At 46.4% G+C, this 16,898-nt stretch overlaps 1 protein-coding gene across 2 annotated transcripts in view; it reads right to left on the reverse strand.

Moving 5' to 3' along the window:
- ADAMTS3 (ADAM metallopeptidase with thrombospondin type 1 motif 3) overlaps window positions 1-16,898 on the reverse strand; it is a 127,842-nt gene that overhangs the window by 94,956 nt on the left and 15,988 nt on the right. Inside the window, exons 3-7 of one of the 2 annotated variants that reach the window (XM_054066139.1) lie at window positions 13,347-13,471; window positions 11,822-12,028; window positions 11,555-11,698; window positions 4,657-4,811; window positions 1,728-1,900 (exon numbers count right to left, since the gene is read on the reverse strand). The gene's annotated coding sequence lies outside the window, so the exon portion shown is untranslated. Of the gene's footprint in view, window positions 1-1,727; window positions 1,901-4,656; window positions 4,812-11,554; window positions 11,699-11,821; window positions 12,032-13,346; window positions 13,472-16,898 lie in introns of both variants that reach the window. The other variant, XM_054066140.1, reaches the window with a different exon arrangement.

Consider the following 16,898-nt stretch of genomic DNA (forward strand, 5'->3'; position numbering starts at 1 on the left):
TTTCTGGAAAGGTCCAAGCAAACCTTTCTGTCAGGGCAGCCAGACAGGGATTTCGGTATCTTTTAATTCCCAGGACCTCATAACCAGTGAAAGGGATACGGAATGGAAGTCTGACAAATGTTCCAGTGCTGCCAATGTCCTAAGATAACAGTCTGGGCACATTTATTAACTCTGTAGCCAGGTGCTGCCCAACCAGACACCCCTGAATATGTGAGAATGCTTCAATTCTCAAGCAAAGGTGATCGGTCACATTTTACAGAAGGGCACATGAAACAATTTCTGGGAAGAACAGGTGAATGAATTCCCAGTGTATCAGCACGTAAAGCTGAGCCTGTGAGAAGCAAATAGGGGACAGAGAAGGTGAAGACACCAGAAGATCTGCAGTCCCCTGCAAGAGTTCTCACATGAAAAGTTGTGCCATCCATATTAGCTTATGTTGGGTTTTCAGCACAATGACCCCCTGCCACAGCACAGGGATACCCCAAATAATTCCAAGTCTCCTTCTGGTCAGCAGATTTAGAGACAAGCCCTCCGAACATCTATTTCTTTGCAGAAGTTAGTGGCCAGCTAAAATCACCATGCTGAATGCATGGCTGGCCCTCCCCCAGCCACCACCGACCACAACAGACTTGTTCTCAGTGGAGACGATGGACATTGACATCCTATGCTGCCAGCTGACTGCCTGCAGCTTCTCATTTTCTGCAGCTTTTCATCTATCCTTTGTGCTCATCAGTGCAACACTGGCCTTGAATCAGCGCGTGCTACGTAAGTTTAACCTGTAGCAGCCCAGACAAGCTGCTGACTGCCAGCATAGACGCTGCAGAGCCTTCTCCACAAGGGCCGTGCCCTCCACAGAGCTGCCCGATTCCTGAGAGCTCCCATAAAGCTATAAAATTAGAAGACATGGATCAGGTAAGCTTCTTACCCTGTCACATGTGCACCTCCCGCTGGCTGCACCAGCTCGACACTTTCCCTTTGGGATTGTGAAAAAGGGTTTTAGTTGCATCTTCATAGAAATTTTGGGAGAGAGGGATGACTGCAGAGAGAGAAGGTGGGCCAGACGGTGAGGTCACAGTCTAACTCTGGCACTACCACTTGTGTTTTATCTGAACAGTTCTATGCACTGCCTCTGGTGTGTATTCCACACTGTACGCTGACCCCAGTGCACAAGGAAGGGTAGCATGGGTAGGATGTTCAAAGAATCTGAAAGAAGCCTCACCGAAGTGCCCCACGCAGTGCTCGGGCCATCAGGACACAGATGCCCAGCTCACTTACGCTCTCTTGACAACCCCAGCCATGATGATCCATCCCTTACAACGTGCACACAGACCACTAGCATCCACACACTTCACAGGGAAATGTTCAGGCAGGCAAGCGCTACCGCTGTGACTTCAATTCACTGGGATGCTTCCAAATGACTTCCATTTCCAGCAGGAATTAAAACAGGTGTTTCGTCTCTGCAAAGCAGCTTAAGCTAAAATCCTGATCATGCTTGCTGCTCTCACACGGGGTCACGGTCATTCAATATTTAAGGCAAAACAACAAAGAGTTGAGATGTGAGAGTAGCAATGTCTAGAGATAAACCTCCACCTGTCGGGACTCCACTTCTCCGCTCTCTCTTCCCGAGGATCCATCTTTAAGAGATCACCATAACCACAAAGAACACCTCCAAATACTGTTTGAAGAGCAGAAGCTTAAATGAAAGAGACCTGAGCTTCTGACCTTACCTAGGGTCGTCTTTCCATGTCAGGGCTGGGGTTATTTCCAGGGCGGCACGTGAGAGCTTTCACTGCGGCTGCTGGAATGGTGCTTTGCCTGCGGATTAATGGATGACTTGGGCTTCTCACTCACACCAGCCTCCACAATTCAGGAGAGCACACAGAGGAGTTCTTCTACAACGCTGAAAGGAAAGGGACAAAAGTAAGCTAACCTCCTGACCTGTAAAACAGCCTTGGAGAGAAACCCATTCAATAGAGCCGCTCGCTGTTTCTGGGAAAGGGAAAAAAGAGGTTTTGCAAGAGGAAACAATAACTTGGATTCTGTTGAGGAGGGGAAACCACCACGGCACTGTTTCTGATGAATTTACATGGGGCAGAGGAGAGAGTAAACCCAATGACGACCAAGCAGCAGTGAAATGTTCCACAAGCAAGGATTGAACAGATTGAAAGCACAGGACTCCCACTGTTCCTACTGGCATTTAAACCAAGGAAACACTCCGGTAAGATGGGGAAGCAGCTTTGTAGGAGATAAGTAAAGAAAGTAGCTCTTTCTTTATCACTGGCCTGCTGCTTTCAAACCTCTCTCCAACAAATACTTTTTCACTCCAGAAGTTCCAAACAAATGCCAAGCTCAAAGCTAGGTGAGATCTGCTCTGGGTTCCGAGGAAAAGCAGCACTCCTTGCAAAGTTTACTTTTCCGAACCTTGTGTCTGTGAGAGATGTTGTGAATAAGAAACACAAAATACCTTGACAAGGTGGTGGCGATACGACTCAATAGGCAGTTGGACACAGAGAATAGGAAATAAGACGACAGCAACACGAGAATGGCCAAACACATGGGACCAAATGTCCGTCCAACCCAGTACCTTGGCTCTGAGAGTGGACAAGAGCCAAGGAGGTTTAAAAATGGAGCAAGTCTCTTGAGAATGCTTTTTGAATAATGCACACATCCAGCACTGAGCACCTAAATCCCTGTGAACTTACAGACAGCTGCCCTGCAAGCTTCAGTGCAAGTGTGGGACAGTTTGGCATCACCTCAGCCTTTCCAGAACTGCACTGTCATGCAGGGGCTGCAACACCTATCTTTCGTTCTTCTCACTCACCCAGAATCCTCACGACAGCACGGGGCATCTGGATGCTCTTATATGCTTTCTAAAAAGGATAAAAACACTAAATAAGGTATTCTTTTAGGATCGTTCTGGGTTGATTTCATTTACATTCCAGTCTGTTCATGCCAAATTGCAGGATAATATCTAAAAATACCTATCACCTCCAGTTAGTAGTTACACACAGATGGGCACATAAACACACATGAAAATATATGGGAGAAGACACAAACAGAGACTCTCTTCATTGCTTATTGTTTCTTTTCTGCCTGTCAGTCAAACCCATCGGTGTTGAAGACACAGACCACAATGGACTTGCATATTGTTGCGCACAACACTGTTACAAAGAGCAATAGTTGAACTAGGCTTTAAAAGCCAAGCACTGCATTTCAAAGGTGAAAAGTCAGCCTCTACTAGAGCTGAGTAGCACCGAGCTGTACCCACACCAGGGAGACATTCAGCCCAGTTCCCCGGAGGGAGAAAGCAGTCCCCGTCCTGTAACTCTGCCGCTTGCCCTTTTTTCTGTAAGGATGATGTTTGACTCGAATCAATCCCATCACCAGTCTGCAAGTGCAGAATACCAGCAGGTTTACCAGCACAGCTCAAAGGAGAAAGGAGTATTTGAGACAAAATGGAGGTAGGAACTCTCGTCCCGCTTCACCTGCAAAATCAGGTATCACAAAACCAGCTCTGTGCCTACTAGCCAGTAGGACAAACACACCATCCGGCACCCTTCTCACACAGGGGAAGTACTCAACGCAGATTTATGCAACTTGGGCATTCGACCCCCACTCTTCCTGGGTTTTAAAAGTGCAGCACTCCCACTTCTGTACGATAACCACATTGAAAAATATATAGAGTTGTGCACTCAATTTTGTAAGCTTGCACACCTCTATCCAGACAGGAACGCTCAGTTTTAGTGGTGTGCCACACAGTTTTAAGAACAATTACATCTGAAGACTAAGAAAATACTTGAGTTTATTTATGTCCAATATAATTTCTAATAGGATATCAAGATCAGCATAATTAAGGGGAATCAATCTCGCCTCTTTCTGTTCTCATTTCAGGAAAATGGCACTCAGACAGCAGGAAGTCATTGCGAAGTCTACAGTCCTTTCTCTTCAGGGGAATACGGGGGGATGGAAAGCAAATACACTCTTGTTATGAACAACTGCCTCGCTGGATCCTGACCTCCATATACATTTCTGCACAAAATCCTACTCAGATCTTTATTTCAGAAATGAAATCACAGTCTATTTTGCACCATTTCCATCCCACGCCAAAGGCCTGCCTGGCAGGCTGATCGCTTACGCGCCTCATCAGCATTTTCTCCTAGCAGCTCTAGTTCAGTTCAGTTTAAAGTCAGAGAGCTGCTACAATAACCAGAAACAGTAGACCTCACTTTTAAAGTGGCTCTGTTCTCAGATGTTCATGTTCTTACTTATCCACTCTGCTGAGGGAGCCTGAGAAAAGCAGGAGAGCAGAGTGGGAAGAAATGCAACTGCCCAGCACTAGAACTAATCAAGCCTAATTTCCTGCAGAGCCCCATCACACGCTTGCTTGTTGAGGAGCTTCTCCTTCAACAGGGAATGTAAAAAGGCTCCTTCTCAAGTCTCAAGCCACATGCAGCAGTGTGTGAAGCCACACAATGCATGCCATCGATCGGACCTGTGATCCCCGTGTAGATTTATCAGGCTCAGTTGAGTTCAGCCAATGAATTCCGAAGCTGGGGAGGAACATGAACAACTGCAAGCTCACAGGGGCCCAAGCATTCTGCTGGTTTTCCTGGACCTTAAGTAATAACAAAAGAGAATGATTAAAGCATTCCTTACCTTACAGCTTCCAACTTCAGTTTGAAGTCTTTGCTTTCCCAGTGTCTTTCTCCAGCTTCCCATTCCTTGGAGCAGGTTTTGAGTTCAGGACAAGCTGTAGGAGGAGGTCCAAAACTCAGGTGCAGCATTTAGCCTCAAACGGGTGAGTTCATCATCTAAGGGAATTGGAGACACATGTAAAACATTACTAACTGCCACCACCCACTTGTTTCAGTCACTGCCATCATCATTCACCTGGCTCTCCCCTGCAGATCCTGAGCTGTAGTACAATGTCCTTTATTAAAACAGCCAAATAATTACAATGTGTGAACTTGGATTCCTATTAGCAGCCAACTGCATCTTAACAAAACACATATTTAAAGTCTCCAAGAAAGAAAGGGCTCAGCCAACCCCTGTTCAATAGAAAATGCCTTAGGAAAGCTCTCATCTAATGATTCTCCTGCAGTACCATGTAGCAGGAAACACGATCCTTTCCCTATTCTATTAATTTGCTGTTTGCTCCCTTGCTCTTTGTTGGAGGAGACACTTGATCCCATGGCCTTTTCATAGGTTTCATTCTACGCTCAACTGGAACTTTGAATTCAGCACATGAGAAAAAGGGAATTCAATCTGCTGGGCAAAGGAAAAGGACCCGCGTACCACTCCGCAGTCCCACACTCAGAACAGACAAACACTTAAGACCTCTCAACAGCTTTCTTCATTCAGGGGAATGGTTTTTATCTTTGCTGCTGTGTTTCCATTCTTTCAAATGGAAATAACATGAATTCATAAACATGGGTGAAGCTTACAAACCACATATAAATTGCAGACCCATACACAGTTACTAGAACAAACATTAGAAATCCCACCTCAGTGTTCCCCCAGCTGATAAGCTCCATGTAGAAAATGCTCCTTAATCCTTCTAGTACCAAGCCACCAGCTGATCCTCTTCACTGACAACTCAGACCACTGATTAAGATACATCAGATGAACAGCTGAGCCCTCAGTCTGGTTCTTCTGATGCGACAGCAGCAGAGGGAACTTCGCTGAACAAGACTGCCCAGCCCCAGCTGCTGGAGCAGGTTCAATACCGGTCTGCACAAACAGACAACGGGTAGTGGAAGAAAGGAGCGAGGAGATCAGGGGTTACAGCCAGCAGGAGGGAGCAAGGACAGGAAATGTTTGACTTTGAGCTCAGAAGCTTGCTCAGCCAGGGAAAGCAAGAGAAACCACCACTTTGGAGGGACAGGGCACTGCTACCTGACCCATCCTTCTCATTCTGATCCAGAGCAGAGATCTTAATCGGAAATACGACAGGAGCAGCTACTGTAAGACTTCCTTGATGTGTACCGAACAGCAAACAAAGTGCCTTTCAGTCATCCTCAGTATCTGAAAGTCCACGAGCTCTCTGAGCAACCCGTCCCAGTGCTCTGTTACCCTCACAATGAAAAAAAGCATTTCCTGATGTTCAGGAGGAACCTGCTGTGTTTCCTGTCAGTTTGTGCCAATGGCCGGTGATCCTGCATGGGGCACCCCCAAAAAGTGCCTGGTTCCATCTGCCTTGCTTCCTCACTTCATGTGCATAAATACACACAGTGAAAAGATCCCCCTGTGCCTTCTTCTTAGGCTGTCTTACCCAGGACGCAGCAACACAAGCTGTTTAACGTGACACAGCCTGGAACAGCCCTGTCAGAACACCACAAACACAGCTTCTGAATAACCTGGCTCAGCCACCATTGGGGGTCTTGCGTCCAAAGGCAGCTGATGCCTTTTCTTTATGTTTTGGTTCTTAGGTACCACCAGGTGCTAGTTAGCAGCTCTGGCTCTAGCTGGCAGCTCTGGCCAGGCACGCGGGGGTGATTTGTTACCTTTCTCGGCTATCTATGCCAGAAGTGAGCTGTCCCCCTTTAACAGGGGACAGTGTGGAAAGCAGTAAACACTAACTCCTTAAAATCACCCTGGCAGGAGCTGCCAGAGGTCAGGAATCACAGCCCTGCTACTACTGAAGCCCTTCATTTAGTGCTCAATGTTGTAGGTGTGAACTGATTTAGTGGTTGCTGTGTTTTGCCTACCAAGGTACCTTTCTATATTTAACACATTACTGTATAAAATGCTTTGGTAGACCTCAAGGATGGGAGGCTCCATGTAAAATTAAACGCTACCTTAAATCTTCCTGGAAAAGCACCCCACTTCTTAAGAGCACTGACTTTCCTTTCACTGCTCAGACCTTCCAGTAGGCAAATACATCTGAACAGTGCCGAAGAGAGCCCTGTGGTTCCCTCCCCGGTGCCTGTGCTGCTGGCTTTGACGTGTTCAGTCTCCACCTGTGTTTCACACAGTTACTCCATTCAGCTGCTGCAAATGGTTGGGCTGCCAGTTGAAACTCCAAAGAAACAAAGCTATGGTTTGGCATCTTGATACGTGGTGAACACGTTCCCCCATGATGGAGTGCAGAAACAACTCTCCTTGCAACCAGCTACAGTAAGAAAAAGAAATAAGAACTGATGGTATCCTGATATATTCTGGACTGAGAATCACGTTGGTCCAATAAAATATTGGGGTTTTTCCCAAAACAGCCTTTAAGATAGATAGCTGCAGGATAGGAGCTGCCCTTATCATCGGAAACAAAACCAAGCCCGTGTGGTGGGCCCACTCCAAAGACCACAGCAGGCAGCCGGAGCTGTTAACTTCCTGAGCCTTTCGCCAAGTTCTCTTGATTGCCTTAAAGCACTGACAGTGCAGCGATGTTTGCTTCTCATTTTCATTTGTGCTATAACATCACTCATAGCCCTTCTCCTGTCCCGTCTTCACTGTTTCTCCACCTAAGCCTTCCCCGAGTCAGCAGCTCATCGGTTCCGTGCTGCTCTAGCTCAGATCGTTCTTGCAATATCAATGCCGTTATTTCCATCATTCCACTCTACCCACACAAAGCACTCACATCTTTTATACAACGCTACAGGAGAAGGACAGATCCACAGTCAGTATGAACAGAGTTCCTCAGAAGACGATGCATTGCTGCCAGGCGAGTGCCTGATCCCCCCGGAGTGAGCACATCCATGTATGAGAGGTCTCCCATACCCCAGAAGAAAGATTAGTAAAAAATATTGTTGCGATGCAAAGAAACAAAAGGACAAGAAGTACGGTAGGAAAGCCAACTGCTCCTTGACAGTGAAGAAATCTAGAGCCTCAGCTCACACATCTGGAAAACCTTCTGCTGAGCGGTGCCACTCCTTGTCAAAGAACCCTCAGCCTGCTCTGCCTTACTGATAAGATGAGCAACCTTTCATGTCTTATTTAAATGAGTCTATTTTTGGAGTGAGCAGGAGAGGGACTAAGTAGGGATGGAGTCGAGGCATTGATTACCAGAGGGATTAGAGGCGAGGGCTATAACAACTCCCCAGCAGGAAAAGCAACTTGCCCCCTTTAGCTAACGGCACTGAAGAGCATTGGTCTTACTCTCTCACTTCACGGATTTGATAGCGTACAGCTTTGTCTAAGAACATGGTTTTGTCTAAAAAATAGGTCTAAAGATCAGAGCCCAGCTCTATTATCTAAAAGAGCAAAGGGTTCTTCACTTCTCTCCAAACTGAAAGTTATTTTAAAGCACCCAGTTTCAAGTGGGGAGACGATGCAGCTGCTCCTGCAGATTATGCCCATCAAGGCACTCACTTACCAGGGCATCATTAACCATCGATGGGATGTAACAAGAGGGCAGTGCCAAATACAGTAGCAGTGGTGGCTGGAATTCATTTGGTCAAGATAGGGACAGTTGTTTAAAACTGGAAGAGCCAAGGAAGGACAAAGAAATGTCTCACCGTAATTCTGCAGGGAAAATCACCCAAAATCTGTACATCAGGTTACTTATTTCTGCAAACAAGGCAAAAAAACCTCGATGTCAGATGCCCGGCTCCCTTTCTACTGCTCCTGTCCCAAAGCAGTAGCTCTCTCTCTCTTTCTTCCTCGCCCTCTCCTTTTTCCCCTCTGTTCAGCAGCCAATGGATTTGACTATCACCTGCACAACTCCCTGGCAACACAGACTGGAAAACCGCACAGGGCCTGGACGGATTGATTACAGGTCAAGATGCTTCCTTGCTGCCGTACTCCCTCCTGCTGCTGCCGGCTCCAGCGTTCCCCCAGCAGGGCCACTTCTTTGGAATATATCACGACAGAAGCTATTCCTGTCACCGTGGCGTCCCTGCTTGGCAGCACTTCTGCGTGTCTTGCCTTAAGTAATGCTTTCCTCGATTCATGTCCTTCCCTCAAGCTACAGAGAAAGACAAAAACTGTTCAACAGTGAAAACACCTGTAAAAAAGTCACCTGGCAACCTAAGTTATGAATTCTGCTTTTTAGGGAGAGGAAACGTGCACGTTGCCAGATATAAAGGCTGTTTTCAGTACTATCTAGCAGTTTTCTGTGTCTGTTGCAGCTGATGGCAGCACCTCCATGGGGTCAGGGGATGCTGTGGTGAACCTGATCTAAATGAAAACTCTCAAGCAATGTCTACTTTCTATCATCTGTTGGTAAATGGAAAAGATTATTCGTGTGATTCGTAAAAACTCATAAAAGCTTCAACGCTTGTAGCACAAGAGAGAGCACTAACTCATCAGAAATCTACTCTAACATCTAACAGACAAGTGAGCTGACATTTAACCACATCTGAGGGAAGTAACACAGGATTATCCATCCTCATTAGCACTGCAGTCCAGGCTGCCAGCCAAGACTGCCTCTGTTGTGCAAGGGACTGAACGTAAACACCTGACAATCCTGCAAAACGGAATCATGGAACGGTTTGGGTCAGAAGGGATCTCAAAGGCCATCCAGTCCCACCCCCTGCCATAGGCAGGGACACCTCCCACTGGATCAGGGCCTCCAAGCTCCATCCAACCTGGCCCTGAACACCTCCAGGGATGGGGCAGCCACGGCTGCTCTGGGCAACCTGGGCCAGGGCCTCCTGGCCGTCACAACAAAACATTCCTCCCCAAGATCTCATCTCAGTCCCTGCTATTTGAGCTGAAAACTGTCCCCTTCATCCTGTCCCTGCACTCCCTGATCATGAGCCCCTGCAGGTACAATACACAATACGCAGGTATATTTTTTTTCCAATTCCCGTTCCTCCAGAAGGGTGTCCCCTCAGTAGGGAAAATGATCACTTGATGGTTTGGGGTTGGCTTTTCCCCCTGGGACAATATAAGCCACTGGCAGTTCAGGTACACTGGCCACTGAACAAAAGCAAATTACAGCTCAGGGTCACATTTCCCTCCCCGCGACCACTGACGCTGGCTGATGGCGCAGGTCTCAGGCAGAACTGAGAGCGCGGACAGAAGGAGCAGCACTGGCTGAGCTTTCGAATGTACGCAGCATCACATTGTCTAAAGGTGAGCGCCCTTAAGAGCTCACAACAATCACATAGGTGATTAAATACCCACAGAAACCCACAGTGAGGGAGCTACTGACACATTCTTGTTCCTTCCAAAAGCAAAGCAAAGGAAAACAGCCTCTCTTCCCCACTGAAAGGAGCTGAGGAAATTCTTTTAACACCTCCACACATTTCAGAGGACATGGAAAGATATTTTGCTCCAGGAAGTGGTCTTCAAATGAAACATGGACTGCCACAGACAGACTTGAGACACTCCAGCACTTCATGCAGCACCCCTGACTTAACAACCAGGCAACTGCACTCAGCTTCTTTGGGACACTCATGACACGGAGATCACCTTGTTTGCAAAGGTCCCTGTCGATCCCTCAGCAGTTTCCAGCTCCGTTATTATTCTACCCTGCTCTGCCTGGACATCCCGTTACAGTCACTGGGACGAAGCACGTACACAGGGGGATAACAATGGCAAGCACACAGAAAATCCAGCTCCAAAAGCAACACTTGAGCATAGTTGGCCTGCTCCCGCTAACAAATCCAGATGTTACTCCCAGATTTGATCCTTGCTGTATGCACCATCCTTCTGTTACTGCTTTAACTGTGGTTTACTGCTTGGAACTGGGAAGTGCTTCACTCTGAAGAACGCAGCCTTAAACAAAGACTGCATTTTAAGTGAATGTTTCTGTTTGGAAAGCTAAGCTTCAGCAAATCAAGCAAGTCACATCATGGAGAAATGCTTATCGAATGGCTGCATCGATCAGACTGCAGCAGAATGGAGCAGCGCAGCTGAGAACAGCCCAAACGGAGTAAATAGGAAACCTCTTCAGACTGTTTGACATTGCGGTCTGGTCCTGGAACTGGTTAAAGAACCCCAGGGCTGAGAATGTTATCCAAACTCTGACCCCAGCTAAATGGAATTATTTGAACAACACAAATTAGAAAGAGATTTAACATAAAGTAGCTTTGCATGAAACAGATTAATATTTCATAAAGTGAATTCATCCATTTACTCTATAATGAACAGACCTTGCTTTCTCAAAAGCACTGCTATTATCAGCTTCAAGCAGCTTTTTTGTTGAAAGACGATGGTGTTTAACCTACTTGGCAGCACCCCACACTGAAATACAGACAGAAAGATATTATTACATCTGTCCGCACCTTAGTTCCTTCCCCTGTTTCTGTGCATCGCTTGATTCAATCCCTTCAAGAGACAAGATTTTTCCAGACAGCGTTTCCATAACAGATGAAATCCCTCCAGTAACTCGATATGATTTAACAAATACCCAGTTCTGTCTAAAACAGCACTTACAGACAATGCAGCAAATACTCTTTTCTGGCTAGCTTTAATGTGTCAAAATTGCAGCAAGCACTTGCACTGTAAAAAGGCCCTTCCTTAAAGACCGTAAGACAGCCACTTAAAATACATTCAACCTGAAACATTTAAAGCTGCATTCTGATCTCCTGAACACAATTCCACATCACTTCAACCCCATTAAGTTCAGGGCAATTACTCCATTGGCACGAAGAGATTGTTCCCGCCTACTTACTCTGAGTCTCAAGTTGCAGGCTCTGATGGTTCACCCCTTGGACTGAATTGTCTTGGAAGGAGGCAGAATCCAGGATGAGCAAAGATCAGTTAAAAAGATGGGTGTTCCCTGTGCAAAACTGCACACCTAACTGCCTCCATTGCCCTAGAACAGAGACAAGGAAGGGTCAGAAGAAGCGACAGAAATCATCTGTAGCTGCATCCCTATTCCCAAGTAGATGTCTACACCATCAACACAATATACACTGAAATCATTCCTGACACCTACCTGCAATGGTTCCTCTCTCTCAGTCTTCCAATTCCTGCTTTGCTGTTGATGTCGCAGTGTTGCAGCTCTGCACTGAAATCAGGCTGAAATCTATTCCTGCAGGAAACCCCAACGGCCATTCCACAGTTCCATGGTGTGCTCTTTTGTCCACTATATCCTTCAAAAACAGCACTTCCAAGGATTGAAAAATCTGTTCAATCTGCCACTCTGCTACCAGAAACACAGACAAATGAATGGAAATATCAGTCCCAGAGGAAAACAAATACTCACTGTGACATTCTACCGTGCAGAAATAATACTGATTATTAGTACAATTTGTAGAACAAAGGAAATAAAACCAAAGGACTGCCCCATGAAAAGGGTCCTTCATCTCATCCTGGACTCAGAGAAAGCAAGGCCTGACTAACACACACACAAAGATCTTAACATAGTTGCTGTTCTTATTACTATGTTAAGTCCAAGCGAAAACCCAATGAGTAACACTTGCAGAGCAGAAGAATAAAACACGCAGAGTGTCATAAAGAAATAAACCATGGCAGGATGCAGTGATATAGATTAAACCTTCCACAGCAAAAGGAACTCATCGGTCCAGAACTCTTCTCATTCCTTCAAGACACAGAGACCCTCAGAACTGGATGATCTTTAATGTCCCTTTTTATGATTCATTCCGTGATTCTACTCCAGCCACCTTGACAGGCTGGGTGAGTCCACTTTGCAATGGATTTAAGGACTTGGTTGCCTGATTTTGTGGATACAAATATGTACAGACATGAAACACAGACTTGGTTCAAAGTCAGGATACACACTAATTTCAAGCTAACTCTCAAAACACCTCTCTGAACTCTATATCAACAGTTTTCCCTTTTGCTTGCCCCCATGCCTGCCACCACTGGATCTCAAGAGAAGGAAGCATTTCAACGCCACCTACTTATCAGCATGCATTGTGCAACTGGCTTTCATACTAGAGCACTGGCAGATAAGGGTATCCAAATAGCCTCAGCTGGCATAAACAGATGTGAATGTGTGGAATTCAAGAGAAAACCTGCATCGACTGATACCTGAAGGGCAGTTAGATGTCCTCAGAGGGTTCTGGCAACTCAGCAGGGAAAGCAAGGTGAGTTTTAAGGTGAGTACTTTGGAGACTGCTGCCTGGGAGAAACCCCAAAGCAGTGCCAAGAAACACTACCATCCTGCACCAAACAAGCAAATCAGACTTATCGAGAAGTGAAAGAGCTTCCTTATTTAGAAAACAAGAAATGAGGCTCCCGTGTTAAGTGTTGAGCTGAAAACCTGCTCTGTCCAACAATCCTACATGGGAAGTCACTGGAATTTGCAGTGGGTGCTTGGTATCAATAGGATCAGTGCCCTTTCCAGCTTTCGTACCGAGCTCTTCGCTGGTCTCGGAATCACAGTAAATCCACAGATGGATGCCATCAGCGCGTGCACTATGTAAAATGTTGGAAAGCAGAGAAGCAAACCCCAGCTAATTTTGCAAGGTAGGAGATGCCAGAAGGCTAATACCTACGGCCAGGGACACGGTTCTGGTATATCAGGAATCGGTTCCAGGGCACCATTCCAGGCCATTCCGACTCCAGATGAGTGCTGTGCAATACCAGTAATCCATCACCATTTCACATTGCCCCTCGGTGTCTGAAAAATGGAGAAAGAACTGCAGATTAATTTACATATCACCATGTCACAACATTTCCAATTGCGAGGGGGACGCAACAGCAAAGGCCACCTGAGAATCGCAGCTGTGAGTATCATGGATTAAGGGATCGGTTTGATTTACAGCTGCACGACTTAGTGCCACATCTGGAGGTATAAGGCTAAGGAATTTTACGGGGAAGGAAACCCCACTTGATGCTTTTATAATTGAAGCAGACAATATAGAGATAGTTTACACAAAGCAGCTATTTTCTTTGGGAACAGTCACTTCAAAGCCTGTGCCAGGAACAGTGGGGAGACCACATACCAAATAACAGTACGGATAGCTTTGGACATTCATTGCCGGGCTTTTCATCACTTGGAACAATTCACAGCAGAGACTTAAGATATGGTTTTAAATTCCCACTGCTCACCTGTATGAAATTATTACAGGAAGAAAAGTGTTTCTTTTCTGAAGTATCGACAGCAAAGGTTTCTGAGGGCAAGTGTCTGTGGAGATCGATTTACTAATGGAATATGGAATGTTCCACAGATCTGATAACTGCACCTTACAGCTGGAGGGAGTTAGGAACCCAGTGAGGGCCATCCCTCCAGGGAAAGTCAGAAAAGCCAAGGTGACCCATCTCAGTGGAATCTGCTTTGCTCACAGAGCCTTCAAAACTCTGGCCCAGCAGCAGCTGCCAAGTCCTAGGAAATGTAGCCACAAGTTCTTCAGGCAATTTAACTGAACAGACCAATAAACCACAAATTAAAACGGTTCCCCTTGCCCTTTTCCCCGCCCTCCCCGATCAAGAGCCCCTGCCCAGCTTTCCTGGAGCCCCTTTCAGTACTCGAAGTTGATCTAATGTCTCCTCAGAGCCTTCTCTTCACCAGGCCGAGCAATTCCAACTCTCTCAGCCTGTCGTTGTATGGGAAGTGCACGTGCCAATGCGTGGGCAGTGACACAAAATTGTGTTGGCTTTCATTCATGCCCAAAGACAAAAATCATCCCTTACCACTGAAGCATAAAACGAAACTCTCCTCTTTCCTTTGCCCTCTCAAAGGAACTAGATTAAGCAGAAACATTTTCCTATCGTTGCTAATCTAACCAGCCCCTTGTTTGTCGGTTTAATGAACTCCTGCCTTACTCTCACAGAAGGTTTTCTCCTGTACAAAACAGATTGTGGGGACCAACATAACCATGGCAGGGTAAGCATTTAACACATACCATTCAGCTTCTCTTTATCGTTTAAGGGGAGACTTTACTGTGCTCTACACCTACCTAAGAGGAGGTTGTAGAGAGGTGGGTGCTGGTCTTTTCGCCCATGTGACAGCTGAAAGGATGAGAGAGAATGGCCTCAAGCTGCATCAGGGGAGGTTTAGATTGGACATTAGGAAAAACTTCTTCATAGAAAGGGTTCTCAGGCAGTGGCAGAGGCTGCCCAGGGAGGTGGTGGAGTCCCCATCCCTGGAGACATTTAAAAGGCAGGTAGGCGAGGTGCTCGGGGACATGATTTAGTAGTGGACAGGTACAGTTGGAGTTGATCGCTACAATCTCTAAGGTCTTTTCAACCTACTGGTTCTATGATATCTTTGAATACCTAATTAACTTCTTTCTAAACACAAGGTTACAATCAACACAGGAAAGAAATGCATTTGTTGGATCGAATCCATAGGCGGCCATGGAGATGATTTTGGGGCTGCAGCACTGCCCGTATGAAGACAGGCTGAGAGAGTTGGGGTTATTCAACCTGGAGAAGAGAAGGTTCCAGGAAGACCTTAGAGCGACTTCCAGTACTGGAAAAGGGCTCCAGGAATGCTGGGCAGGAGCTCTTGATCAGGGAGAAGACGAGGGGAACCTCTTTTAAGCTGGAAGAGGGGAGACTGAGGTGAGATCTTCGGAAGAAATGTTTTCCTGTGAGGGTGGGGAGGCTCTGGCCCAGGTTGCCCAGAGCAGCTGTGGCTGCCCCATCCCTGGAGGGGTTCCAGGCCAGGTTGGATGGGGATTGGACCCTTGATCCCGTGGGAAGTGTCCCTGCCCATGGCAGGGAATGGAACTGGGTGGGCTTTGAGATCCCTCCTGATCCAAACCATTCCATGATTCTCCTGGAGAATTTCTCAGACCATTCATTCTCAGAAGGAAGCCCCTCGAGAACCTATCACAAAAGATTTGTCTTATAGGAGGGAATCCGTGAACTCCATTTTGCCCTTGAAAGCCAACAGCGTCTTTTCTGTAAGCATTGGCTGCGAGGATTCACGCCACCGTGTCAGACATCCCTAACTGAACCATCGCATATCTACTCAGCAGAGCCAAACCAGTTTCTGCCCTTTCCTAAGCACTCACTGTGTTAGTCTGCACACACAGCTAGCACAGACAGCACGACAGGCCCTTTTGCTGCTCTCCATCCTGCTCAGGAGGCACGTGGAAGCCAGGCCGGGAATTCTTGCCCTGCATGCGTAAAGGCTTGGCAACAGCAGAGTCTCCACGGGGCATTTCTGTAACAGCAATTCCAGCAGTGAAACATCTCGGCACATCCAGAACTGTGAACGACAATCAATGTGTCTGCAGAAGCCTGAGCAGCACTGGACCCCTGATCCTGCTGCGGATGCTGCTGTAAGTGGAGCTGTGCACTCCAAAGAACCTGAGCCCAGAGTACTCAGCACCGGTTTTGATTGTTTAGCCAAGGCAACGTGTTTTATCTGGACAGACCCTGGTCCTTAAACTTCTGCAGGTTTTGGGAAAAATTCCAGCTCAACCGAGGCAGTCTGAGCTGTCAGACAGAATTCATGCTTCTAATTACCATAATTCACTGCAACAGGCCTCTGAGGGCTTCCCACTTCTGGCTACATTCTCTTAATGAGGCTCGAGTTGGATCTGCGTGTCTTACATCTTAAGCTATTTTAAATAAATGCCTCATGTAAAAATCTTATTAATCTTCAGAAAAAAATAAGCATTTGCTAAAACCGCAAGCTGAAAAACCTGTATTAGTACAATGAGACAGAACAACTTCAGGTGAAGAAGGATGAGTACCGTCCCAATGAAGTTTGCCTTCACCTCCTGTCATCTCCTCCCACTGGATGTTTCCACCAGAACGATGGCATCTGTGCTGAAATGAGACAACTGTGGATTTCACTCAGGATATATTAAGAATGTGTGCTGACCAAAACCATTCAGGGAAGAATTCTGACTAAGAGTTTGACTGACAATAATTCCTGAAAGGCTTGGCTAAGGAGGGACAGATTTAGAACAAAAATCTTGTAACAGACACTGAGGTCCACGGCTGTGAAGTCTAGGTTTAATGTCAGTCTTGGGGAGAGAGAAGTGTCTTAGTTTGTTAAAAGCTTAACTTATTCCACTTTTTCACTGTCCTCCTGATGCAAAATAAGATCTCCACAAAATCACTACTTAACCAGGGCTGGAAGGAGCCTC

Source organism: Cuculus canorus, chromosome 4 (assembly GCF_017976375.1).
Source record: "Cuculus canorus isolate bCucCan1 chromosome 4, bCucCan1.pri, whole genome shotgun sequence".
NCBI lineage: Eukaryota > Metazoa > Chordata > Aves > Cuculiformes > Cuculidae > Cuculus > Cuculus canorus.